Source organism: Protopterus annectens, chromosome 7.part0, assembly GCF_019279795.1.
Source record: "Protopterus annectens isolate FY-2018-M chromosome 7.part0, PAN1.0, whole genome shotgun sequence".
NCBI lineage: Eukaryota > Metazoa > Chordata > Ceratodontiformes > Protopteridae > Protopterus > Protopterus annectens.
Genome location: NC_056739.1, coordinates 36,902,228 through 36,929,875, shown reverse-complemented (window position 1 = coordinate 36,929,875; position 27,648 = coordinate 36,902,228). Strand labels below are relative to the sequence as shown.

Sequence of the window (27,648 nt, the reverse complement as noted above, 5' to 3'; positions counted from 1 at the left end):
AGTCAGGATTTTTCTGATTCTAAAAAGAGGCTTAGAGATTTCTTACTCCTGCCCCAACACAGGCCTCCTGTACTAGACATTGTTGATGATGCCTTTTTGGAATCTAGCTTGGCCCCTGACTCCCTACCTCCTGCTCCCACAAAACCTGATGGATATTACAGGGTCCCTGACTCTCACAAGTTCCTTTTTAAAAATCCTACTGCGGATCCTGCGACCATTTCACAGGGACCCAAGGGCATTAAAGCTACTACTACCAAAAATCCTACCCCCTCTGATAGAGACTCCAGGGCGCTGGATAGATGGGGTAAGAAGGTATACACTTCTGCAACTTTTGCCATTAGGGCCTTAAATTGCCAGTTTCATATGTTAAAGTATCAGCAGCATATTACTGGAGCGTTTAAACAGAAAATGATGTTGATTCCTGATTGTGCTGAAAATAAGGATTTACAGGATTTACTGCATTCAGCTGAACAGGTTGGAAAACTTACTTTGCAATGTGGTTTTCATTCACTAGAGGCATCTTGCAGGGCTGCTGTAACTGGGTCTGTACTTAGAAGGCATGCTTGGCTTCAGGAGCAATCTTTGCCAGATCATGTTAAAGCGGTATTACTGGATGCTCCCTTAAACCAGGACCGCCTGTTTGGCAACAAGGCAGAAGAAGGTCTTAAAAACATGGAGGAAAAAGCTAAATCCATGCAAACTGTTAAAGATTTCTTACAAGTACAACCTCCAAGGTTTAGTAGGCATTGGCCTTCCAAGAATTGGTCCTTTCCTGCCTCTTCCAGACCTTCTCAGTCCAAACCCAGATCCAGCAGAGCTCCCAGGCTTCAGTCCCAGGGTACACACAGGATTAAACAGTGGGGGGGCCTCCACTTCCAAATCTGGGAGTAATAAAACTCCCCCTATGGTAAACTGTCTCAATGACTAATTTTTTAAATTTCCAAGCACTTCTCAACTGACTGCCCCTTTGGGGGGAAAGATTGCTCTTCATGCCAAGAACTAGGAACTCATTACTCAGGACAAATGGGTTTTAGATGTTGTGTCCCAGGGATACAGATTTCACTTCCACACTTTACCAACACCAAGCGGGTGGCCAGAGGCCCAAAAGCAAGTACTTTCTCTCTTAAGCATGGGGGCTATTCCATTGGTACCAGAAGAGGAAAAGGGACAAGGTTTCTACTCGAGACTTTTCCTGGTACCCAGAAAAGACAATTCATGGCATCCTATCCTGGACCTGTCTACTCTAAACACCTTTTTGGTGATTCCAAAATTCAAGATGCTGACTCTTCACCAGTTGCTCCCTATGCTAGGCAAAGATGCCTGGTTGGCAACACTAGATTTAAAGGAAGCATACCTGCACATCCCAATCAGGGAATCTTGCAGAAGATACCTACGCTTCAAAGCAGGCTACATGCACTATCAGTTCTTTGCACTGCCCTTTGGCTTATCTACTACACTAGCTCCAGTCATTGCATTTTACAGGCAAAGAAATATTCAAATATACCCATACCTGAACGATTGTGTAATTCAGGCAGAAAGCCAGGACATACTTTTGAATCATCTGGCCTTTGTACAAAGGGTGCTGACTTGTCTGGGGTACAACATAAACGAAAAGAAATCACACCTGGTACCCTGTCAACAAATTATATTCCTGGGAGCAAGCTTGAATACAACTTTCCAGATGGCTTTCCTCACGCTGGCAAAACAAAATCATTTGACGACTTACTTCAAACAAGTGGCCACAAAAACCCTGCTATCTTCAAGGCACATACTACAAGCCTTGGGGTTCATGGCCTCCTGCATTCTTCTAATTCCATATGCAAGACTGCATATGAGGAAACTACAATGGTATCTAAAAAGCCTATGGTGTCGACATTCTCAAGATCTAGAAGCAATGATTCCTATCATACCTTGCCTACGCCTAGAGTTCCTTTGGTAGGCAGAGGCTTGCCACCAAAGCAAGGGACTACCATTCACACTACCCCCTGCCGCCCAAACCCTAACAACAGATTCATCAGACTATGCATGGGGGGGGGGCTCACCTGGCAGGGAAGTGCAGTCAGGTCAAATGCACCTGCATATCAATCAAAAAGAAATGTTAGCTGTACAGAATGCTCTGACAGCCCTCAAGGACCACATTCTTCCAGGACAATTATTGGCAAAGACAGACAACACCACGGTTATGTGGTACATAAACAAGCAGGGGGGTACCCATTCTTACCCCCCTCTGCAGACTAGCCTTGGCATTGTGGAATACAGCCTTGAGCTACCAAGTGCATCTACAAGCTCATTTCCTGCCAGGAAAACTAAATACACTGGCAGACGGACTAAGCAGAAACCTCATGGACCCACACAAGTGGAAACTGGAACCAAGGATTTTCAACATGTTGACAAGCAAATGGGGGAGCCCAGATATAGACTTGTTTGCCTCCCCCCAGAATTATCAATTGGACAACTTTTGCAGAAGGACTCCCCACAAACAAGCATGGAAAGTGGATGCTCTGTCCTTTAGCCGGAAAATCAATTTATGCCTTTCCTCCTCTGCCTCTGCTCTCCAAAGTACTACTAAAGATCAAACAAGACAAACCAAGGATGATTTTGATTGCACCAGACTGGCCACGCCAACACTGGTACCCCCTCTTGCGCAGTGTGTCACTATTGGCCCCGTGGCACCTGCCTCAGACTCTCAGCAGGAGAACCAGATTCTGCACCCTCGGCTTCAAACCCTGAACCTAGCAGCCTGGCTAATTTCCTAATCTCTCCTTTACCATCCCTCAGTAAATCTGTGATGGATATCATTTTAGAGACAAGGAGGCCTAGTACTAGAAAATCTTATGCTGAAAAATGGAAAAGATTCTGTGCCTGGAACCAATCTCAAGGGACGAGCACAGCAGCACCCAATTTACCTCAGATTTTACAATACTTAACTGAGATGCTTCACAAGGTCCTGTCTTTTTCTTCCATCAAAATTCACGCCTCAGTCATTTCAGCTCATTATAACACAGAACCTCCCTTCTTCTCTCATCCACTGCTCAAGCAATTGCTCAGAGGGGCCAAAACTTTAAGACCACCCAGGAGAGCTCCAACTTCAGCCTGGGACCTTAACTTTGTATTGGAGAAACTCACTCTCCCTCCTTTCGAGCCATCTGCTACTGCAGATTTAAAATTTCTTTCTTGAAAAACAGCTTTCCTTTTAGCAATCACTTCAGCTAGAAGGGTATCTGAATTGCAGGCCCTTATGGCAGTGGAACGTTTCATCATCTTTCATGCTGACAGGGTGTCCCTCAGAACCAATCCCTCCTTCATGCCCAAGGTGGTATCCAGTGTAGCTCTTAATCAGTCCATCCATTTGCCAACCTTCTTTCCTAATCCACAGAACAAAGGGGAACGGATACTGCACTCCTTAGATGTGCACAGACAACTTAGATTCTACTTTGACAGGACTAAACCTCAAAGGAAATCTGAACAACTGCTGGTGGCATTTGTTGCAGGGACAGAGGGGAAGGCTATTTCAAAGCAAGGCATTTCTAAATGGATAGGCCATTGCATTCATTTCTGCTATAAGCACCATGGAAAACCTATCCCACAGAGGATCAGACTCCACTCAACCAGGGCTGCATCTACCTCTACAGCCTTTCTCAGAGGCGTTCCTACCAGGGACATCCTAGAAGCTGCTACCTGGAGTTCTGTACATACTTTCACCAAGCATTACCATTTCCCAATTTTCTCCAAGTCCAGAGCTGGCTTCCCCACTGCAGTCTTGCAGGGCCTTATAGCTGGTCCTAATGCTATCTAAATTCCTCCTCCCATCCTTATCTTTGTGAATCTACCGATGACTGCAACAGTGAAACATGAAGAACATAGTACAGTTGTGTACACCTACCATAAATGTAGATGTTTGAGTGTATTCACTGTTGCAGTCCTGGTTACCCTCCCTCCAGCCCCTTACTTCTTTTGGCTATACCTCTACTCTCCTTTACTATGCTTAAAAGGTTTTTGGTGTATTTGCTTTTTTGTTGGAGGTATAACCTTCTATTTTTATATATTTAATTGCTTCCCATTAGTAGTACATCTGACATCTGGGGCAAGAAAAACTGATGTAATGATGTCGGCTGCATGTTTTATACCCCTGATGACCTGACGTCATGGAAGAAGAGACAGCAACCGATGCAGGACCCAAGACTTTGTTAATCAGGCCGACTGAGGGCTACTGCAAGCAGATAACCTAAATGTGATGACTGCAACAGTGAATACACTCGAACATTTTAATTTATGGTAAGTGTACACAACTGTACTTTACCCAGCATGAGTGACCTGGGATAGCAGTGTTGAGTGAAATCTGGATGTAAAATCAATCATGTCCAAACATGAGCTAAGAACTGCTACATTCAATGTAGGTTCATTGAAAGTATGCACCTTGAAAGTGGATGACATGAGTGGGGTAACAGGAATAAAGAAGAAATGGCCATTCTAGACTTCTATCTGACAAATGTATTGATAGTAGCCAAACCATGATTCTGAAAAAGAGAGAGTCACAAGTTCACATACAAGACTGGCCAACATGCAATTAAGACAGACTTACTCCTAGTAAGGAAAGGGCACTGGGGTAGAATCAGTGATTGCAAAGTCATCCCCAGTTAAACAGTCGAACCACAGCATAAATCACTAGCTGCCACAATCAGCTGAAAGCAGTGGTCAGGGAAGGGTCTAAGGTCAAAGAAAGCAGGCTGAAGACCTGGAAGTTAACTAGAGAGAAGAGTAACAGTTCAAGGAACTACTCAGGACTGTAGCACCTCAGAAAGAAGAAGAAGAATGGCAGCACCTCAAAACAGCATGTGTGAGGACTACAGAACAGGTATGTGACTGAGCCAGGTATGGAAATAAGGTACATAAGGACCTCAAAACAGCATGTGTGAGGGCTACAGAACAGGTATGTGACCGAGCCAGGTATGGAAATAAGGTACATAAGGACCTCAAAACAGCATGTGTGAGGGCTACAGAACAGGTATGTGACCGAGTCAGGTATGGAAATAAGGTACATAAGGACCTCAAAACAGCATGTGTGAGGGCTACAGAACAGGTATGTGACCGAGCCAGGTATGGAAATAAGGTACATAAGGACCTCAAAACAGAATGTGTGAGGGCTACAGAACAGGTATGTGACCGAGCCAGGTATGGAAATAAGGTACATAAGGACCTCAAAACAGCATGTGTGAGGGCTACAGAACAGGTATGTGACCGAGCCAGGTATGGAAATAAGGTACATAAGGACCTCAAAACAGCATGTGTGAGGGCTACAGAACAGGTATGTGACCGAGCCAGGTATGGAAATAAGGTACATAAGGACCTCAAAACAGCATGTGTGAGGACTACAGAACAGGTATGTGACCGAGCCAGGTATGGAAATAAGGTACATAAGGACCTCAAAACAGCATGTGTGAGGGCTACAGAACAGGTATGTGACCGAGCCAGGTATGGAAATAAGCTACATAAGGACCTCAAAACAGCATGTGTGAGGGCTACAGAACAGGTATGTGACAGAGTCAGGTATGGAAATAAGGTACATAAGGACCTCAAAACAGAATGTGTGAGGGCTACAGAACAGGTATGTGACCGAGCCAGGTATGGAAATAAGGTACATAAGGACCTCAAAACAGCATGTGTGAGGGCTACAAAATAGGTATGTGACCGAGCCAGGTATGGAAATAAGGTACATAAGGACCTCAAAACAGCATGTGTGAGGGCTACAGAACAGGTATGTGACCGAGCCAGGTATGGAAATAAGGTACATAAGGACCTCAAAACAGCATGTGTGAGGACTACAGAACAGGTATGTGACCGAGCCAGGTATGGAAATAAGGTACATAAGGACCTCAAAACAGCATGTGTGAGGGCTACAGAACAGGTATGTGACCGAGCCAGGTATGGAAATAAGGTACATAAGGACCTCAAAACAGCATGTGTGAGGGCTACAGAACAGGTATGTGACCGAGCCAGGTATGGAAATAAGGTACATAAGGACCTCAAAACAGCATGTGTGAGGGCTACAGAACAGGTATGTGACCGTGCCAGGTATGGAAATAAGGTACATAAGGACCTCAAAACAGCATGTGTGAGGGCTACAGAACAGGTATGTGACCGAGCCAGGTATGGAAATAAGGTACATAAGGACCTCAAAACAGCATGTGTGAGGGCTACAGAACAGGTATGTGACCGAGCCAGGGATGGAAATAAGGTACATAAGGACCTCAAAACAGCATGTGTGAGGGCTACAGAACAGGTATGTGACCGAGCCAGGTATGGAAATAAGGTACATAAGGACCTCAAAACAGCATGTGTGAGGGCTACAGAACAGGTATGTGACCGAGCCAGGTATGGAAATAAGGTACATAAGGACCTCAAAACAGCATGTGTGAGGGCTACAGAACAGGTATGTGACCGAGCCAGGGATGGAAATAAGGTACATAAGGACCTCAAAACAGCATGTGTGAGGGCTACAGAACAGGTATGTGACCGAGCCAGGTATGAAAAGGAAAAGCTGGTGGTGGAACACAGAAGTCCAGGAAGTCATCCAAAGAAAGAAGGTGTCCAGGAAAAAGTGGTAGATAGAAAAGACAGACCAGGCTAGAAGGAATACTGGTTGGCTAACAAAGAGGCTGAGAAAACAGTTGCAGTAACAAAGAACAAGGCATCAGAGACCCTCTACAGCTGAAAGTGATTCAGTAGATGCCAGAAAAAAGTATATTAGTTCCAAGGCAAAGACAGAAAGATAAAGAGGATTGTCAGACACCCTTCATAAGGGCTGCTAGCAGCAACCTGCTCACCAGTTCACAGGACATCAAGGCAGATGGAAGGAGGACTTTCATCAGCTTCTAAATAAAGAAACCCCACAGAAGCAGTACTGCCCCAGAAATAGCCTACAGTGGGAGAAGAAGAGGAGCCCACCCTAGAAGAAGTAAGAATAGCACTAAGAAAAATGAAGTCAGGGAAAGCTGCAGGCTCAGATGAGGTCAAAGCAGATATGATAAAGATGTTGAGTGAGATAGGGGAGAAATGGCACCTGAAGGTACTCATAGCAGTGTGGAGAGAAAGGCATACCCCAGATGACTGGAGAACATGCATATTAGTGCCGGTGTACAAGAACAAAGGGGACATTCACAAGTGTGGGAGTACAAAGGTATCAAACTGCTGCCTCCTTGCATGAAAGTTCTGGAGAGGGTGATTGATAAACAGATACTCAGAGTAGCAGAGTAGTAGAATGCAAGCTGGGAGATGAGTAGGTTGGAATCTAGATTCATATCAAGATGCAGCACAACTGACCCGATGTTTGTTTCCTGTTTGGAAAGTAAGGTGTGCAAACTAGTAGTGCGACCAGTAGTAATGTACGGTACATAAACCTGGGCAGTAAAGGTAGAGTAGTTGAGGAAGTTAGAGATGATGGAGATGAAGTGCATAACATGGGCGCTAGGATGCACACTGTAGGACAGATGAAGAAATGAGGACATAAAACCAGAAGCCAAAGTTGTTCAAGTTGCAGAAAAGATCGAAGAGAACAGATTAAAGTGGTTCATACACATGTGCATAAAAGCAGAAGGCAGTCTTGTGAAGAAGATTTAGGGCAGATAGGAAGAAGGCAAGAGGAAACTAGGGTGTCCAACAAAGAGGTGGATGGATTATGTGAGAAAAGACCTACAACAGTCAGACATGAGTGTCAAGGAAGGCAGATGGCGACAGTTGACACAACACCCCAACCCCATGTAGAAAATGGGAAAATAGGGGGGATTGATGGTGATGTTGATGGTGAGAGTCTGCACGTCAGAGTGACATAGGAGTTAATTTCTGTTATCCCAGCCACTGGTCCAGGTTGCCCTTGAATAGGGTTAGGGAAGGGCTCAGCTTCACATGAATGGGATGCATATTCCAGGGAATGAGGATTCTTTGAGATACATTTCTGTCCCTCCAACAGTCGCAAGCAAAGTTTAAAACCTTAGACCTACTGGTTCTGGTAAAACCTTAGACCTACTGGTTCTGGTGCTGTTTGCTTTGCAGCTTATCCAGAAGGTCCATCAGAGTGTGATCAAAGGATGCTTTGTATGCCAGCCATATATTGCTTCTCAACAGTCTGTAGGAAACAGAATGTAAAGATGGGGCTTTGAGGTGATCTGCATAGGACATTGTGTTTATGACTTTTATTCCTTTTGTGAGGAGCCTCTGTGGACATTCAAGTTGTTGCATGTGCCTGGTCAAGTACATACTGAGGGGAGCATTATACTCCATGATAGGTCTAATGAGGGCTGAGTACAGTGGCACATTGATTTCCTAGGACTTGGATACCGTGCCCTTACGTATAAGTTGAGTGAGATAGAATGATTTTCGCACTTTAGACTTGTGATGGTTGAAAGCCAGGTTACTATTTACACGAATCCCAAATCCCCAATAACTGTGCCATTATCAATGAGGTAGTTTCCCTAGGTGTGCGACTTCCCAGAAGGTACCATTATGCATTTCTTGGCACTGAGTTTTAAGCTGTGGCTTTGGCACCAGTCATTAGTCTGTGATAGACTTTCCTGTAAGATGTTAGCATCTTGGGGGGAGGTTTCCTACGATTGTTCCTTGCTTATTATTATCTGCAAACTTGGTAAACCTGAGGTCCCTGACATTGGCCTACACTTCTGAAAAATAAATACCAAAGAGGATCCAGCATAGAGCCCAGAGAGATTCCACTGGTGACCCGCCTCTTTGTGGAAGCAGTTTATGCAGTCTTAACTTCCTGGGTCCTGTCTGTGAGCCAGCCGGCTCTCCAGCGAGTTACACTGGGGTTTATGCCTAATTCCATGAGTTTGTTTCCAATGCCTGAGTTGAGTATTGTATCAAATACCTTAGCTAAGTCAGGGTAGGCAGTATGCACTGTTTTGCCCTCATACATTGCCTTGTTGGCCTTCTCAAAGCAGTCATCAGGTGCAGTAGACATGACCTATTTTCCCAAAACCAAACTGGGTTGGGTCTAGTGTCTGAATATTTTCTACATCATTGGTAATCACGTCATGATAATTCTTTACATGGCGTTGCATATGAGAGTAGTCAGCTTCCCAGGATCTGTTGATGGCCTGCCCATGTTCAGAGGGATGGCCCCTGTAGTCGTCCATTTGTTGCATAGCATGAAGCCTGTGCAGAGGCTGTGGTTGAGTAGTGACCCAGTGGCCCCAGTCAGTTATATTTCAAGGTATTTATGAGGTATTCTAAGCTATTATCAGGAACCATGAAAGTCTTAGAGAGCGAATCTACGACTTGCTCCCAACTGATAGTTGGAGGGGTTTCTTAGATGTTATTTCTTGGGGGAGTGGCTGATGATGGGGGTGGGGGGGTTAAGCTGGAGCTAAATTTGTCAGCCAGAAGATCTGCTATATCTCCCAGTTCTGTGAATGTGGCTCCGTTTACCAAAAGATAGGCACACTGTTGAGTGCTGCCTCTGTGGTTTTGGACATAGCTAAAGAAGGCCTAATGATTGTCCTTTGTATGGGATGCTTTTTATACCTTAGAATTTGATCTGATGGACTTAATTAGCCCTCTTAGTTGTCTATTCAGTTTGATGAGAGAGTTTTATTTTTTTTTGGTGTTACACTTCATAATTTTAGGTAGGACTTTGTTTTCTTTTATCGTATAACCTGTTTAATTTTGGATTCCACCAGGATGGTTTGTTTTTTGAGTTGGTTTAAGGCTTCGTTTATGTAGATTGAGATACCTTGATCATTACTCCCTGTCTGTGCAGTTACTGGGCTAAATGTGTGGAAGATGCTGAAGCCTTGCAATGCTGGGATACTCTCTGTGGCTTTAAACCGTGTCTTTTTTAACACGTTTATTAAAGCATCACTTAAGGCATAGGAGAACATACATTAATATAAAAGAAAACAAGCCATAATAACTTGTGTTCATTTACATACATTATACACCACATATGTTCTTTGTCACAGCTATCAGTTCAAAATTACATAATTGCTCCACTCCTGCCGCCCCTTAAACCTTTCTCCTCCTCCTGAAAATTGTTCTGCATGCAATGTACCCTTAGTTTCCATTTAGTTCTATGTAATGTGCGCTTCCTTTTTCTAAATATTTACTTCCACTACTTTTAGGTCTGTTACAATATTTGATATTTCAAATACAGTTGGTTTAGACTTTGATTTCTGTTTTCTAGTAACTGCTTTTTTGGCAGCCGCCATAATTGAACTTAACAAGGCATTACTGTGTCTAAGCAGTTCAGATCCTCTCTCCCAGCTCAAAAGAATTATTTCCTTAGTTACACCCAGTTGCTTACCAAATATTTCTGACAGAGTACTCTGTAAGGAATTTTTTAAATCTGCCAACTCACTACACTCTGAAAAGATATGTTCCCACTTACCTATTTCTTCGGTATCTCGCCTCCAACATTTACCATCTACCCGAGGACAAATCCTTTGAAGTCTGCTTCTGGTATAAAAATAACTACGCAAACACTTGTAAGCAAAAATCCTAAACCTTTCATACGTTGTTGCATACGTGGGAGCTATACTTATGTCCTCCCATTGTTCCCTTATAAATTGCTTATCTAATCTTTATTAACCTCCTCTGATTCCTGTAGTTATTGTGCAATATTTTATATGCCCTACTAATTATCCTTTTTTAACAGCAATTTCTGTTCTAGATTCAACTAAAAGCCCTACTGGTACAGGTATTTCACTTAGGATCCCCCTATCCATTTGCTTATACTCATATCAATCCATGGCAGGGAAGGCAGTCTCTAGCTGGCAGTCCACGTGTCTTCTTGGCCTCATTCAATTATATTCTCTTTCCCTCACTAGTAATCTGCTCCTAGTGCCTTGGTTCCATTGCCGGGTTTCTCCAGTAAATTCCAGCCCCCTCTTGTCTATTCTCTTTAACATTAATTGCGGTCATCCTTACTGGCAAAATCTCCCTTCTCCATTCTCATGTTGGCTTAGTTCATAGAATACTTTCTGCTACCTTATGAATACAGCATTCTGCATGGCGGCTGTTCTTAAGGATCTGCGCCCAAAATCCCAATCTCCTCTTTTTTCTTGAATTTCCCTTGCTTCATCATCTTCCCTTTCCAATTTGAATTGTAGCTTTCTGCTTGTGTTGTATGAGCCTTAATTGTGAAACTCTAAAGTATCCCTTCAAATCGAGTTATCCTAAACTATATTGTTCTGTTGGAAGGAGCAGCTTGCCCCACTTAACTCTTGCCTTCTTCCCCTCCTAGATAAATTCCTTCAACTGTTTATTAATTATTGTGCTCACCTTCTTATATGGTTGATAAAAATATGCATGACCTGTAAGTAAAACTAAAGGGACTAAAACTATTTTCACTGCTTATTTCACAATATCCATATCCATAAATAAGAGATTCCAGTTTCTCAGTTTTTGTATTGTATTTTGTTTTGTCTCTTCTTATATATCCTTAGCCATCATAACAGAAACCTTTTTAATCTGTACTTCTGAATACTTCGTCTTATTGTGTCCCCATAAATATGGGTATTGCTGAACAAATTCATGTGTGGGTACTTAATTTATGGCTATAGCTTTTGTTTTATCTTCATTCATTTTATGTCTTGAAAATACTTGAAACTGTCTGAAATTGTTCCAAAACACTGAGATGTCCTTTTCTGGATTCATCAGGTACAAAATGGTATTTGCAAGTAAAGCCAACTTTTCTTGATTACCATATCAAATATATCCAAGAATTTCTGAGTCCCTTATTTTCTTTGTCAGTGGCTCTAAATATAAAGTAATTAACAAAGGGGAAAGAGGACACCCCCGCCTGGTTCCTCTGTTTAGACATGACTTATCAGAGAGGAACCTTCCCTCTTTCGGTCTTGCTTCCATTTCCCTGTGCATAACGTCTCTGCTGTCAAATGCTTTCTCTACATCAAGACTCACCAACAACAATGGCATTTTATTTACATTCTCCTTTCCTCTGGAGCATGATTGTTTTATTACTGTTGTCAGATGCTTGCCTCCCCTGCACAAAACCACATTGATCCATATCTATCAATTTTGGCAACAGTTTTGCCATTCTTTTAGCTAGTATAAATGTAAACACTTTATTTGAACTGGGCCTATATGAAGCTTGGTCTGATGGGTCTTTACCATCCTTAGGTAATACAACCACCACAAATTTCTTCCAAGATGTTGTTGCTTCCAGATCTTTAGCACTTTATTCCCTTCTAACTTCCAAACTTCTACAGGAATACCATCTGTTCCTGGAGACACTCCTGCAGATTGATTTTATATCACCGTTTTTATCTCATCTGTTCCTATTGTAACTGTTAATTGTTAACCTCATCTGTCTCTAACCCTGGCATACTTAAGTCTCCCCAAAACACTTCCATGTGTGCTTTTTCTTGATTTCCACATTTCTGTACTTTATACAAATTTTCATAAAGCTACAGGATATCTGGTTATTTTTCTTGTTATAGGCTTCCTAAGTTTGGCAACTGCCCTTTCTAATTTCTGTTGTCAAGTCATTGTGCTAAAATTTTTTTGTGTTGTGGAGTTATCAAAAAATTGTCGCTTAACAGCAAACTTTGTAAACTCATGCATATTATTTACATACCCCCTTTTTTTCCTCTTTAGTACTCTGTAGTTGCGTCTGTTCTTGTTGTGTGAGATTCCCTTTATTCTGCAATACGTTAACCTTTGTCAGCCTCTTTACTTTTAAACATATTTGTTTTTTGTTTTTCTTTTATTCCTACCATATTTTTAAAGTCCATTTTCATTTTGTCCAGTTCACAAGCTGTAGCTTGTGAAAATATTTTTGTCTTCCCTAATAAATTTTGAAAAGTTTCCACTGCCCATATTTTAAATTACTCTCTTTAAAAGGTAGGTGGGAAAACAACAGTGTCTTCGTTTTACTTGATTGTCCTGCATTTGTGTGATCATTTCTATTGGTACATGATCTGAAATAGTTATTGGATGTGTGTTAAAGCTTTCAATTAAATGCCATTTTTCATGTGAAATATAATTTCTGTCTAGTCTGGCCCAGGCGTTGTACCTTAGGGAATATGTGTATTCTGCCTGAGTTCCTGCTACTGAATTCATGTCTTCCATACCAAATATTTTCATAAATTTCTTCAGATTCTACCTTCTTTTGTTATATTCTCCCAATTAGGTTCCCCAGACACATCCTCCCTGTTGCAAATCAAGTCTCAGCCCAACCTGTAAGTAATATTGTCTGTTGAAAGCTGATTATTTCTCCCAAATTTTTCTTAAGCTCTGTAATAGTTTTTGGTGGACTGTAAATGCATGCCAATGTACTCCTCCTCCCTTGCCAGAAGCACCTTAGTACTACAACTCTACTATTATTTTTTTCTGACACTGTTGGAGCCCAACAACAGTTAGTATTATTACTTACCTTTTATTTGCACCTGATATGTTGCTGAATATCCGTCCTGGAATCCTTTCTTTATCAAATTTACATGCTTTTTTCTTTCTAAACGTGTCTCCTGCAGCCTTGCTATTTGCACTCTGCATTTCTTAATGTAATTCAGTACTGTTTCCTTTTTGTCTATACCTGTAAGGCCATTTATGTTCCAAACATATCTCTCAACCTGGAAACATCAAAAATCTGGACACTAATTAACATAAAACTTGCATACATAATTGTGTAACCCCGCCCACTCCAATGAAGTTGTGGGGTATCAACATGAAAATTGAATTGTAGACATTTGAATTTCAGACTTCACATCCCTCAGTAAATACATAGTAATGCAAAACCTGTTACTCTAGAAACTATCTCAGTTTACAAGAGCAATATTTAAAATCTGCCCCTATTTCAGGTTTTTGTCCCACCATTACTTTTGGCTTTGTCCAGATTTCTTGCTCCGAGAGATTGAGATGTATGTATATAGGTAGTACACTGGTTGCCAGGAATGGGATTCAAACCCCTCCAGTGCCACCCTGGTCCATTATATGTAATTGGTAAGGAATATTATCCATTGTAATGTGTATCCAGGATAGAGCAGAAATTCTGCACTAGGATGTGTGAACTAAAGACAGCTAGTTGGTTGGCCAGGCATGCATCTTCTCTTCAATAAGTAATCGGTTAAATACACATTTGTAGATATGCTCCCCCCTACTTTGTTAAATCTGCCGCACAAGCAGAAGGGTAAAGTATTTTCACTGATCATACTTTGGCTTGGGAGAAGAAACATACACGACTGAAGAGGTTCTGTTTTCAGTTTTTCACAAATGCAGTATAGGAATAAAAATATAGTCTGAATGTCGGTTTGTTTCAGAGACCGTGAACGTTTCTGCAATACAGAGAAAAGCTTTTGCCCTTGTCCAGCTTTACGACTGTAACCAGAAACAAATATCCTAACTTTAAAAAACAGCCTCAGCCTCATAACACAGATTCTGTGAAAGTCTGCAAATTATTATACCTTTCATTACTGAATACATTTATGTACAAAATAAATACACAACTAATCACGGGAACTGTGAAGAACTGCATTTGCTACTTGCCCTTTTGACTGTCATTTCGTCGTAAAGGTACTACTAACTTTTAAGTCAATATTGTCCGTCCTAAAGGCAGTACAGTAACTCCATCATCCCCTTCCAGATTCTAATTAATCGGACTTTCATACAGTCATGTCTAAAACTTTAAATATCAACAAGGGCTAGAAAACTTTGAGTAATGTGAAGTGATCATGCACGTACATGTCCCACTGTCCACATTTCAGCAAGCAAGGCACAGAAATTAGTCTTCCCTTCCCCATAAATGCTAAAACACCCTGCACTCTTGTTTATAAATAAACAAAGATTTGGAACAATCGAGAAGAGGAACATTATCACCACTGTACTTCTGTTACTTCCCCCTACACGTTCAAACACCACTTGTAACTTAACGGATGACATTGACTTCCTAACAATCTAAAACAAAAGTTCTTTTCTACTTCACAGGTTTGTGATCTTCATCTGACCAAACAAGGCAGATGGCTAGTAATTCTACAGATGACCTTCACACACAGATCTTACTGTTCTATAAAATGCACAGCACTTCTGCTGCTGCCATCTTGACCTGACCAGGAACCCTTTCTGTTGGCACCACCTCCGTCATTTCCTGATAAAAAGCTACTGATCCAGAGTTCCACGCAAATACTCACCGGGTTCAGCCAGCAGCTAAGGGTTTCAACTTTCAGGTCCAGTCCACTGGCGCTGTGGCCGTAGTTTCTAGGGCTATGGTATGATCCTGTGCCTGGACTGACTAGTCCTTGAACCCTGCTATTTCCCATGCCGTTCGCTCTTCTCTAACATGTTTCTCAGTGTGGAATAGTGGCAGATTTATGAGAAGGTTAATATGCAAACCAGATTTAATAAACTTGGGCATGGAAGGGTTTTGTAATGTGCTCATTTGCTACAAGCGATAGGTTTTCTAGGCATGTAACATAAAGCTAATTTTCTAGGGTAGTACTAAATTAAGTTATTTTTATTTACTTCCTTAGCATTAGGCTAGAGTAGATGATCAAATGTAATGCCACTGTAAACCTACCTCAGTATGGTACTTAAAATAAAAACAGTGTCCCACCATCATAAAAAAACACAGCAAATTTATTGCATAAACAATAAAACACGAGTAAAACCTTAGCATTTTGTCCCCAAAAGTTCACAGACGACTTCAGAATGATCCATATAGGCAGCATTTACATATTTTATAAAAAAGCCCACGAAGACTACAAAGTACGTTAAGGCGTCACTTAAAGAAACACTAACTTTTTTTAAATGAACTACAAAACACATTGAACGCTAACGTTGTCCCTACACAAAATATGATTTATTTATTTATTTTTTTAAATCACGGTGGAACATTGTACAAAACTGTATTGAAGTGAATTTACAGTGGTGCCATTACGCTGAATCAATTCTGCACAATTGTCTTGTTGGTTTGTCATTAGTTCCAGTCCCAGGCATCATTGTCTTATTCAGTGGGGCACATATTCCAGTCTGACGACATTTGCTTGATAATAAATAGCCATTACCATCCAGTTACATTCAGAGTTAGATGAACATTCACTTTTGTTCACATTGCCTCATGAAATAAAAAAATCGGGATTTAAAGGGGCCACCCTTGAATTTGTGGCACCCTATTATTTTTACCCCAAAAATGGTGAATACCGAGGAATTCGGTATGGTTGAAAGGTATGGTCCCAAGATAACATGGATAGCATAGCCATTGTTATAAAAAGTTATTGTTCCCACAGTTCTATGTCAGATTATCGAAGTTCTGAAACTTTGAAATTCATGTGGTTGAGACCATATGATCGAAGTTTTGGAACTTTGATCATTAAAAAAATAAAAAGAAAAATTATATTTTTAACATTTTTGCAGGGGAACAAACCCCCCTGCACCCCCCACACCCTCTGCTAATTAAATATACCAACTGTGGGATCACACTGCATTGTGGAAAAGGGTAAATTTCCCGTTCTGTGCTGTACTGCAATCTCCATTCAAAACATTCAAAGTTTCAGTGTGATTTTCAAAGTTTTGAAACTGTGATAATCTGATAGGGACCCATTCCCTCATACATGAGAGCTTTTTTGAATGTATATTTCCAACTCATATGTTAGATGCATACACTAATGTTTGGTAGGCTGATCTTTTAAATAGTTGTTTCTTGATATTTCCATTTGAACCTATGTCACATTTTTCATACCTTTTTGTTTTAATGAAAACCCTCAAAAAAGATACATTTTTAAAACACCCATATAACCAAATAACTTTAATTAACAGACAAAACTGTGTACATTTTCTAAAAATGTTTAACCCTCTAGATAGAAATAATTAGGTCAAATCAACAGCTGCACCCACAGCCAGTACCTAACCTAAAATTAAGGTTACCTATGCTAAGTCTGCTTTAAACCGTGCCTTGGTAATTGCATAGACGTCCACATTCTCCAGGGTGAGGAGAGCCTGGAGGGAGTGGAGCTTCTTGTTTAGGCTCCCGGAATTGAGGAGTAACACTTTTTAGATTTCTTTGAGGAGATTTTGCTATGTTGGAAAGTTTGTCAGTTTGCCATCGCCTAAAAAAAGCTCTGTGGAGAAGAACAATGTTATAGCCAATATCCAAATGCCTAGAGGGGACAGTTGCAGACCATACTTACCGAAGCAATGTGGTTTGTTAACCACGCCCTCCCATGCTGACAAATATTGTATGCTCCAAGAATGACACTAAAAACTAATCCAATTAATTAAATTGTTCATCCTCTGTTCATATTGTGGAATCATTCTTGGAAAAGGTAGAATGCTGCTCAGTGCTAGGCACATACCAACCTGTGACACAAGAGCTCCATAATGTCTCTCTTCCTACACGTGCATGTAACTGTATCATTGACTTGAGTGCATGCGTAACTTGGCAGATCCTGGCCTCTGATAGACAACTGACTGTTAGTTTCTCCTTATTCATCCAGATGAGCGGGGCATCAGTATGTCATACAATAGAGTCCCCTATGACTAGAGTCCTGGGTAGTGCTTTGCCTTGCCTTATGGGCATGGTAATTGAGGCTGCAGTGAGTGTGGCTGTATGTGCAGTAGTAGGTGTTGTTTCTGATGAGTGCTTTTGAGTTTTATGAGGATAAGTTTTGCAGGTGGAATGACCAGGACGTCTTTGAGGCTTGGGAAGTTTGCATTTAAATGCCTCACCATATGTAGGTCTGTGTGTGGGGTGCGTACTATGTGTGGAGTGTGTAGCGTGTGTGTTTGTGACAACCAGATTGTTATGAGTGTTTGTACATGAGAGTTTTGCCTCTAGAGACATTGTGTATACTCATCAATCGTGTACTGTGTTTGATTCTTTGAGGATTAAATGGTTGTCGTTGAAAATTAGATAATTGTTACCATGTCTTAAGATAATTATATCCACCAAACTGGCTGTGGAAGAATTGGGAAAATGCATATTCATGATATCAGGCCTTACTCAGTGATCTACAAGGCTACAGTGCATGAGGGGTTAATAGTGGGCTGGCTAAAGGCACTTTTGGGGCTAGATGGTAGACTGGGCCATGTAATACTAAATTCAAGGGGCAACAGTCCTCAACGTGCAAACTGGCTGGTCTCTGCTACTTAACATGCAAAGTAGATACTCTCACTGAGTTACTTGTACAACTTCAGAGATGGTTCTGTAGTGAAAATGTGGTTTGTAGGTGTCTGTGTCTGTACAGGGCACTGTCTAGGTGTCTGTACAGGGCACCGTCTAGGTGTCTGTGTCTGTACAGGGCACCGTATGATCAGCAGTGGGACACAAACGTGCCAACTTTGTACAGGCACTTAAAACACTGGAAACTGGCTTCTGGGCACTCTGACCGATAAAACAACTACACGTACAGTTTTCTTATGTGTTTCCTAACTCAGACGACCAGGCCACCACCTACTGCCACTGGATAGAATATCCCAATTCTCTTAATGTAAAACCCAAAAAAAGACTGCATGAAAATATAATGCTACCAAAAAACAACTTAAACAAACTGCCAGGGCAAGGGTAGTTTAAACTATTTGGAACATTTTAAATTATTTAAAGTACAAAATCAAGAAATAAAGCAAAAATAAAGCAGTATTACTCTAAAACAATTAATTGAAGTATAAAACAATAACAGTAAAATAAATCACTTGGATTGGATGGAGCAGGATTAATTCAGAAAACCTTTCAAGAGTGTGTTGAGGGCAAGAAGCAGATGGGAGCCGTGAGAAAATGAGCAGGAGACAATTTGTAGTATGAGAGGTTTACTCAAGGGCAGTACTGGTTTCCTGCGTGGGCACTCAGTATTGTGGATCTGTGAAAAACAATGGGTGGGAAAGTATTTAAACAGGTTACACAACAGGCAATAGCAATGACAAGGGGGGGGGGGCTTTGGAAGTCAGAGACACACAGCCGTTTAACTACTACAACAGGGAAGGGGTGCGAGGGATTAAAAATGCAACAGGGAAAGGGTGGGAAGCTTAGGGAAAAACTGAAGAAGCAAGAACCAGACTAGCTAATATTGGAGCTCTAGTCTTAGAACTCTGAGCAACAGGTCAGTGACACCAGAAGGTGAGAATTTCAGAAACTTTAATTTAATGTCTCAGTTGGACAGGGGCAGAGAACATGGGAAAACAGTTGCAAAGTAAATAGAAAGGCACTGGCATGCAACTTTAAGCAGTTACATGATAATCATAATGTAAAACTGCTGCAAAATTGGAATGTAAACCATTCTAAAAGCATTGACACACCACTCCTGGAGTAGAATTTATAGTACTGCCACAACTGTAGTCCCACTACAGACTATGCAGAAATTTACCAGCAACACTTTGTGTGGAAAAATGCGGTAATAAATGATGAAGTGAAGCTGAGGTCTGGCTTTAGGTCACAGTAAGGCCACAACTGCTAATTAAACTTTCTCTTTCTTCCTCTGTAAACTTACAGTGTCACTCTTTCACTTCCATGTAAGATAAGTATAACTCGTTTGGTCTCTGTTGGTATAATTCTTTAGTACATTTCACTTCCATGTAAGATAAGTATAACTCGTTTGGTCTCTGTTGGTATAATTCTTTAGTACATTTCACTTCCATGTAAGGTAAGTATAACTCGTTTGGTCTCTGTTGGTATAATTCTTTAGTACATTTCACTTCCATGTAAGGTAAGTATAACTGCTTGGTCTCTGTTGGTATAATTCTTTAGTACATTTCACTTCCATGTAAGGTAAGTATAACTCGCTTGGTCTCTGTTGGTATAATTCTTTAGTACATTTCACTTCCATGTAAGGTAAGTATAACTCGTTTGGTCTCTGTTGGTATAATTCTTTAGTACATTTCACTTCCATGTAAGGTAAGTATAACTCGTTTGGTCTCTGTTGGTATAATTCTTTAGTACATTTCACTTCCATGTAAGGTAAGTATAACTCGTTTGGTCTCTGTTGGTATAATTCTTTAGTACATTTCACTTCCATGTAAGGTAAGTATAACTCGTTTGGTCTCTGTTGGTATAACTCTTTAGTACATTTCACTTCCATGTAAGGTAAGTATAACTCGTTTGGTCTCTGTTGGTATAATTCTTTAGTACATTTCACTTCCATGTAAGGTAAGTATAACTCGTTTGGTCTCTGTTGGTATAATTCTTTAGTACATTTCACTTCCATGTAAGGTAAGTATAACTCGTTTGGTCTCTGTTGGTATAATTCTTTAGTACATTTCACTTCCATGTAAGGTAAGTATAACTCGTTTGGTCTCTGTTGGTATAATTCTTTAGTACATTTCACTTCCATGTAAGATAAGTATAACTCGTTTGGTCTCTGTTGCTATAATTCTTTAGTACATTTTTTCCTTCTTGCCTTTCTGATTATTAAAGTGTTGTTCCATAGCCTTGTACAGTCTATTTATTCCTCATGGATGTAAAAGCTCTATACCTCATCTGTTCCCTCTAAGGATGAAGAGCTGAGCAACAGAGAGTGGCGCCACCACCTTTCAGGATCAGGGAGATTTGTAGCTTTCAGGTCCTTTGCACAAACCTCTAACTACCCTAAGGTTTGGTGTACAGTGTGTATCAGTGAGGGAGTGACCTTTCCCCCATTGAAACCAGTGTTCCCATGGGATTTCTAGTCTCCACCAGGGATTCTGCAGTGGGGAAAATGTATCTACACATGTGCACACTCCTTCTCCCCAAAGAAAGGTGAGCCAACAAAGTTGCATCTTTCATCCGTTCCCTTATGTCACCTCCAACAGGTGCCTGAGTCACTGCTGAAAATCAGGTCGCCTCATTTATAGTTAAGGATGTTCTTCGTGTTTCACTGTTGCAGTCATCACACTTATTATCTTATCCTGCCAGGGGTAGCCCTCAGTTGGAACGAATGCCAGAGACTTAGTATTTCTGCGTCGGTTGCTGTCACTCCAGGACTGATGTCAGGATGTCAGTGGTATAAAAACAGGCAGATGACACCATTACATCAGTCTTTCTTGCCGAGGATCCCAAAGTAGAAGCAGTTCGCATCAGTGCCGGTCAGCCGCTACCTGAGTTTTGAAGTTGAAGACTTCTAAAGCTAAGTTCCCCATTGGGGATCCTTTTTTCTTGCTCTAACCGATGTCAGAAAAAGTTAACAATTGTCTCACCTGTGGAAAGCAAATATCACACCGAGATTTCCATTCTTACTGCGTCACCTGTTTAGGCCCAGACCACAATGTCCCTCGTTGCCGGTTTTGTGCTTTGTTCAATGCCTGAATTATTCGCCGTCTCTATTGCAGCTAAATACTTTTGCTGTTGATCTCCATATTCCAAAATGGCTTCGGTAAGCCATCCGACTACTGATCTTTCAAAAAAACGTAAGGATAAAGATAGAGACAGACCGCACAGGTTCAGAACTGCCAAAAACGCTTCCGTTAAGCTAGTCGCCAGTTCGCCGTTACTCAGTGAGGCACTTCTGCAGCCCCCGATGCCCGCATCAATGGATTTGCAGGCCACTACTGAGACCCGTCTTCTTTGACTCTGGAACCTGCGGATGTCTCTACCTTGGATGGGTCCGGAGCCACTGCGCAGGCATCAGCTTCTAAGGAAGTTCTTAGCACAAACCGACGACTTCTTTCATGTTTTCAGTTCTTTCTAAAACTACCGAGTTTCTAAGGCCCAGAGTATGAGCTATGCCTAAAAAACTGATGACCCAAACTCACACACCTGCTTCCTTGCCACAATCACAGATGCTTAAAATGGCAGAAGACCATATCATGCTGATTAGGGGAAGCCAGCCTTCCCCTGCTAAATGAAAGAGACTTGTCCCCAGCAGCTTTATCTGACCAAGAGTCTGACTGTGAGGTTTCTGATTATGAAGACATGCCCTTATCTGTTTATGAGGATTCAGATGCAGAGGAATCCATTCCTTCTGCCTCTCCTCCAGAGGATTTTTCTTTTGGTGAAACCCTACATACTTTGAGAGAGCACTTCCATTGGGAATGCCAGGATTATCCTCAGTCCAAAAAGAGACTCAGGGAATTTTTAAATTTACCACAGCACAAACCCTTAGCTATCCCTCCTATCCTGGATGTTGTGGATGATGTCTTTATGGAATCTAGTCTAACTCCTGATACTTTACCTCCTGCTTCCAGGAAACCTGGCAGGTATTACAGAGTCCCTGACTGGCACAAATTTTGTTTCAAGAGTCCTACTGCTGACCCAGAGGTCATCTCCCAAGGGCCTACTGAAATAAAAGCAACCACAGCTAACAATCCCACCCCTTCGGACAGGGATTCTCAAGCCTTAGATTGGGTAAAAAAGTATATACCTCTGCAACCCTTGCCATTGGAGCATTAAATTGTCAGTTCCACATACTGAAGTACCAGCGACATACCATAGAACTCCTTAAACAAAAATTATCTACCTTCCCTGACTGTGCAGAAAATAAAGATTTACAGGAACTTATGCACTCTGCAAGCCAAATCAGTAAGCATACCCTACAATGTGGGTTTGACATCCTAGAAGCATCCTACAGGGCAGCAATCGCAGGTTCTGTACTTAGAAGGCATGCTTGGCTTAAGAAACAGACCTTGCCAGATCATGTCAAATCAAAATTATTGAACGCACCACTGAAGAAAGACAATCTGTTTGGCACCAAAGCAGAAGAGGTTTTAAAAAAGATTGAAGAAAAAGCTAAGTTTATGCAGACAGTTAAAGACTTTTTGCAAGTTTAGCCTCCAAGATTCAGTAGGCATTGCCCCTCAAAACATTGGTCCTTCCCAGCCCCCTCAAGGCCACCTCAGACTAGACCTAGGGGAAGCAGACCCCCCAGACAGCAGTCTCAGGGTATGCAGAGATCTACGCAATGGAGTACCTCCACTTCTAAACCAGGAAGTGCTAAGCCACCCCCTTATGGAAAGAATCCACAATGACTTCTCAGCTCCTCCTGTCACCTCTGCCCATCTGCTCGTGCCCCTAGGAGGAAAACTTGCCTCCCATGCAAAAATAAAACTGGGCCTCCATCACCAACGATCGATGGGTCCTCAACATAGTATCCCAGGGGTACAAATTTTATTTCCACACATTGCCAACCCCAAAGGGATTACCAGATCTTCCTCCAAACCAGTGGGCAGAGGCACAAAAACAAGTTCATTCCCTGCTCTCCATGAGGGCTATTCAGCCTGTTCCTGCAGATCAGATAGGCCAAGGGTTCTAATCCAGGCTTTTTCTAATGCCCAGAAAAGAGGGCATCTGCCACCCAATCTGAGATCTATCTGTTCTAAACACCTGCCTGGTGGTACCAAAATTCAAAATGCTCACACTGCAGCAGCTTCTCCCTATGCTGTCCAACGATGCCTGGTTAGCCACTGTAGACCTCAGAGGCCTATCTGCATATCCCAATTAGAGATTCTTGCAGAAAATATCTATGTTTCAGGGCAGGATCTATGCATTATCAGTTCTCTGCACTTCCCTTTGGCTTATCCACTGCTCTCAGAGTTTTCACAAAATGCCTAGTGCCAGCCATTGCGTTTTGCAGACAAAGAAATATTCAAATTTACCCGTACTTGGATGACTGCTTGGTTCAGGCAGACAGTCAGGAAAAGCTGTTGCAGCATCTGACATTTGTAAAGGACCTGCTAACCTCAGTGGGGTACACTGTCAATGAAAAGAAATCCAAACTAGTCCCCAGTCAAAAAATGTATTCCTGGGAGCAAGCCTGGATATCTGACAGGCTACTTCTCTCAACTAGCCACCAGAACCCAGTTATCCACAAGGAAAATCCTGCAAGCTCTAGGGTTCATGGCTTCCTGCATATGAGGAAACTACAATGGTACCTAAAAAGCCTTTGGTGTCAACATTCTCAGGACCTGGAAACTATTATACCTATGATACCTAGTCTAAGTTAAGATTTTCTTTGGTGGGCAACAGCATGCAACCACAACAGGGCACTTCCCTTTTTACAACCCCACGCAGCCCAGACCCTAACCACATATGCATCAGACTATGCCTGGGGTGCTCACCTGGACAGCAGGTACATTCAGGGCCAGTGGAGCCCAAACCAAATTCATCTGCACATCAACCAAAAAGAGATGCTAGCTATTCAGCACGCTCTGACAGCTTTCAGATTCCTGCTGAGTCCGGGGCCTCTAGTAATTAAAACCGACAACACCACAGCAATGTGGTACATCAACAAGCAGGGGGGAACCCACTCTTACCCACTCTGCAGGCTAGCCATGACCATTTGGAACACGGCCTCAGCCATGCATATTCACCTTCAAGCTCAATTCTTGCCAGGCAACCAAAACTCTCTGGCAGACAACTTAAGCAGAAATCTCCTAGACTCACACGAGTGGCAATTAAACCACAGCACCTTCAGTCTTGTGACCCAAAAATGGGGTACCCCAAAGGTGGACCTGTTTGCCTCCCCCTGCAACCACCAGCTCAGCAAATTCTGCACCAGGGAATCTCACAGCAAGGCCTGGAAAATGGATGCCCTATCCTTCCAGTGGGCAAACCTCTCAATCTATGCATTTCCCCCTCTACCTCTTCTTACAAGGGTGTTACTCAAAATAAGGGAGGAAAGACCAAGGGCAGTCCTGATTGCCCCAGACCGGCCATGCCAACATTGGTACCCACTACTGCGCAGTCTGTCACCGTTGCCTACATGGCACCTCCCCCAGATTCCAACTCTCCTGACTCAGCAGGAGGGAGAGTTCTTGCATCCACAGTTGCAGACCCTGAACCTAGCAGCCTGGCTTATTCCTTGACTTCTCCTCCAGTGGCCAGCCTAAGCAAGCAGGTCCTGGATGTCATACGTGAAGCCTGATGACCCAGTACTAGAAAATCCTATGCTGACAAGTGGAAAAGGTATTGTTCCTGGATTCACACTAAAGGAGTGGATACAGCACAGCCCTCCTTACCTCTCATCCTGGATTACCTAGCAGAACTACTCCACAAGGGCCTATCCTTCTCTTCCATTAAAATCCATGCCTCTGCACATTGCAGCACTGAGCCACCTTTCTTCTCACACCCTCTCATCAAACAGTTCCTGAGAGGGGCTAACAACTTAAGGCCACCAAGAAGAGCCCCTACCCCTGCTTGGGACCTTAACTTTGTGTTGGAAAAGCTCACACCCCCCCCCTTTGAGCCTGCAGCTTCAGCAGAGTTAAAATTCCTGTTGCGTCTGGCCATCACTTCAGCTAGAAGAGTGTCTGAGCTACAAGCACTTATGGCTGTGGAACCTTTCATCATGTTTTCATACTGACAGGGTCTCCCTCAGGACTAACCTAATTTTCATGCCTAAAGTGGTGTCCAGTGTGGCTCTCAACCAGTCTGTTCATTTGCCTACCTTTTTCCCTAAACTTCAAAATAAGGGGGAAAGGATCCTGCACTCTTTAGATGTGCACAGACAGCTCAGATTCTATCTGGATAGGACTAAGCCCTTTATGAAATCTGACCAGTTTCTAGTCAGCTTTGAACCAGGGGCAGAGGGCAAAGCCATATCAAAACAAACCATCTCCAAATAGATAGCGCACTGCATCCATTTCTGTTACAAACACCATGAGAAACCACCCCCACAGGGGGTCAGAACACAATTTACTAGGGCAACTTCAACCTCTACAGCCTTTCTCAGAGGGGTCCCTACTAGGGACATCCTGGAAGCTGCAACATGGAATTATGTTCACGCCTTCACCAAGCATTACCACCTGCCTGTCTTTTCCAAATCCAGGGTGGGCTTTGCAACCACAGTCCTGCAGGGCATACTAGCCAGTCCCAACTCTTCTTGACTGCCTCCACCCATTCTTCAGCTTTGGGAATCAACCCAGGTGTGATGACTGCAGTAGTGAAACACGAAGAACATAGTACAGTTGTGTCACTTACCATAAATGTAGATGTTCGAGTGTATTCACTGTTACAGTCCCAATTTCCCACCCTCCAGCCCCCTTGTCTCTCTCTCTCTCTCTCTCTCCCTTCCTCACCCTTACAGGCTATTGGTATTTACATTTTACTGGTGGTGTTACTCCACCATAACTTAACTCCCTATTGGGGGCTCCTGACATTTGGGGCAAGAAAAACTGATGTAATGGCATCAGCTGCCTGTTTTTATACCACTGACGTCCTGACGTCAGTCCTGGGGCAACAGCAACCGACACAGAAATACTAAGCCTCTGGTATTCGGACCAACTGAGGGCTACCCCTGGCAGGATAACCCAAGTGTAATGACTGCAACAGTGAATACACTCGAACATCTACATTTATGGTAAGTGTACACAACTGTACTTTCTAGTCTTCATCTCCAGTAGAAGTAACATGGTCTCTGTTTATATCTTTTTTAACCTAATAACTTTCTGTCGGCTATTCCAATTATTTGATTTCCATGTTCATTTGATAATGAGACTCTTGACTAACCTCCTGTGTCGGGATTACTTTCCATTCCCTCCAGTGCAGCACTTTTGAATGTGCACCTTTAACTCCCAGTGGGTGTGGCTTGAGCCTTTAAAAAATGAAGTTACCACTTTACAGTTCTAACAAATACTTATTGACAGAGGTCAGATAATGCAGTTGTGTTTGCTATCATGTATGCTTCAAGATAAAATATTCTGATACCTTGTATGTAGCTTGCTTTGGAATTATTAATGCAAGTATAAACATTATACTTTGACAAGCAGTGAGAGGTAACTGCAGAAATGCCTGGAGGAGCACTCGGCTGTAACGAGTTAAAATGAAAAAAGATGGACACTAAGGCTTTACACATTAATCAGACTGTGACTTGAGACAAGACCTATAAAGTGGTAGCATAACCTCCCTCCTACTTTAGTGTCTCCCCTGCTTCACCAAGCATTTGAGCATTTTATTGGCTTTAGCTACAGCTTTCTCATTCTGTGCCTAAGGATTCATCTCTGCAGTCAATATGTCCTCACAGAAAAATTTCTTCTGAAAATTTCAGGATGACATGTGTTGTATTTCCTTGTTGTAAACTATAGCTGTCATTTCTCCGTCTAGATTTCTAGTACCTTTTGCTTTTGTAAACTTGCTCTTCCAAGTTCCTATTCTTAGTGCCCTTTGTAATACATAACAGAGAGGTACCAGCTAGGGCCTGCCCCTGTAGAATGAGGTATCAACTAGAGCGAGCCCCTGTCAGATGAGGTGCCAACTAGGACCAGCCCCTGTAGGATGAGGTACCTACTAAGGCCAGCACCTGTAGGATGAGGTACCAACTAAGCCATGCCTGTAGGATTGTGATACATAACAGAGAGGTACCAACTAGGGCCAGCCCCTGTAGGATGAGGTACCTACTAAGGCCAGCACCTGTAGGATGAGGTACCAACTAGGCCATGCCTGTAGGATTGTGATACATAACAGAGAGGTACCAACTAGGGCCAGCCCCTGTAGGATTGTGATACATAACAGAGAGGTACCAACTAAGGCCAGCCTCTGTAGGATTGTGATACATAATGGAGAGGTACCAACTACGGCCAACCCCTGTAGGATTGTGATATATAACAGAGAGGTACCAACTAGGGCCAGCCCCTGTAGGATTGTGATATATAACAGAGAGGTACCAACTAGGGCCAGCCCCTGTAGGACTGCGATATATAATGGAGAGGTACCAACTAGGGCCAGCCCCTGTAGGACTGCGATATATAATGGAGAGGTACCAACTAGGGCCAGCCCCTGTAGGACTATGATAT

The 27,648-nt window shown here is 42.4% G+C and overlaps 1 protein-coding gene across 2 annotated transcripts in view; it reads left to right on the top strand.

Moving 5' to 3' along the window:
* CELSR2 (cadherin EGF LAG seven-pass G-type receptor 2) overlaps positions 1 to 27,648 on the top strand; it is a 1,401,203-nt gene that overhangs the window by 431,399 nt on the left and 942,156 nt on the right. The window lies entirely within an intron of this gene.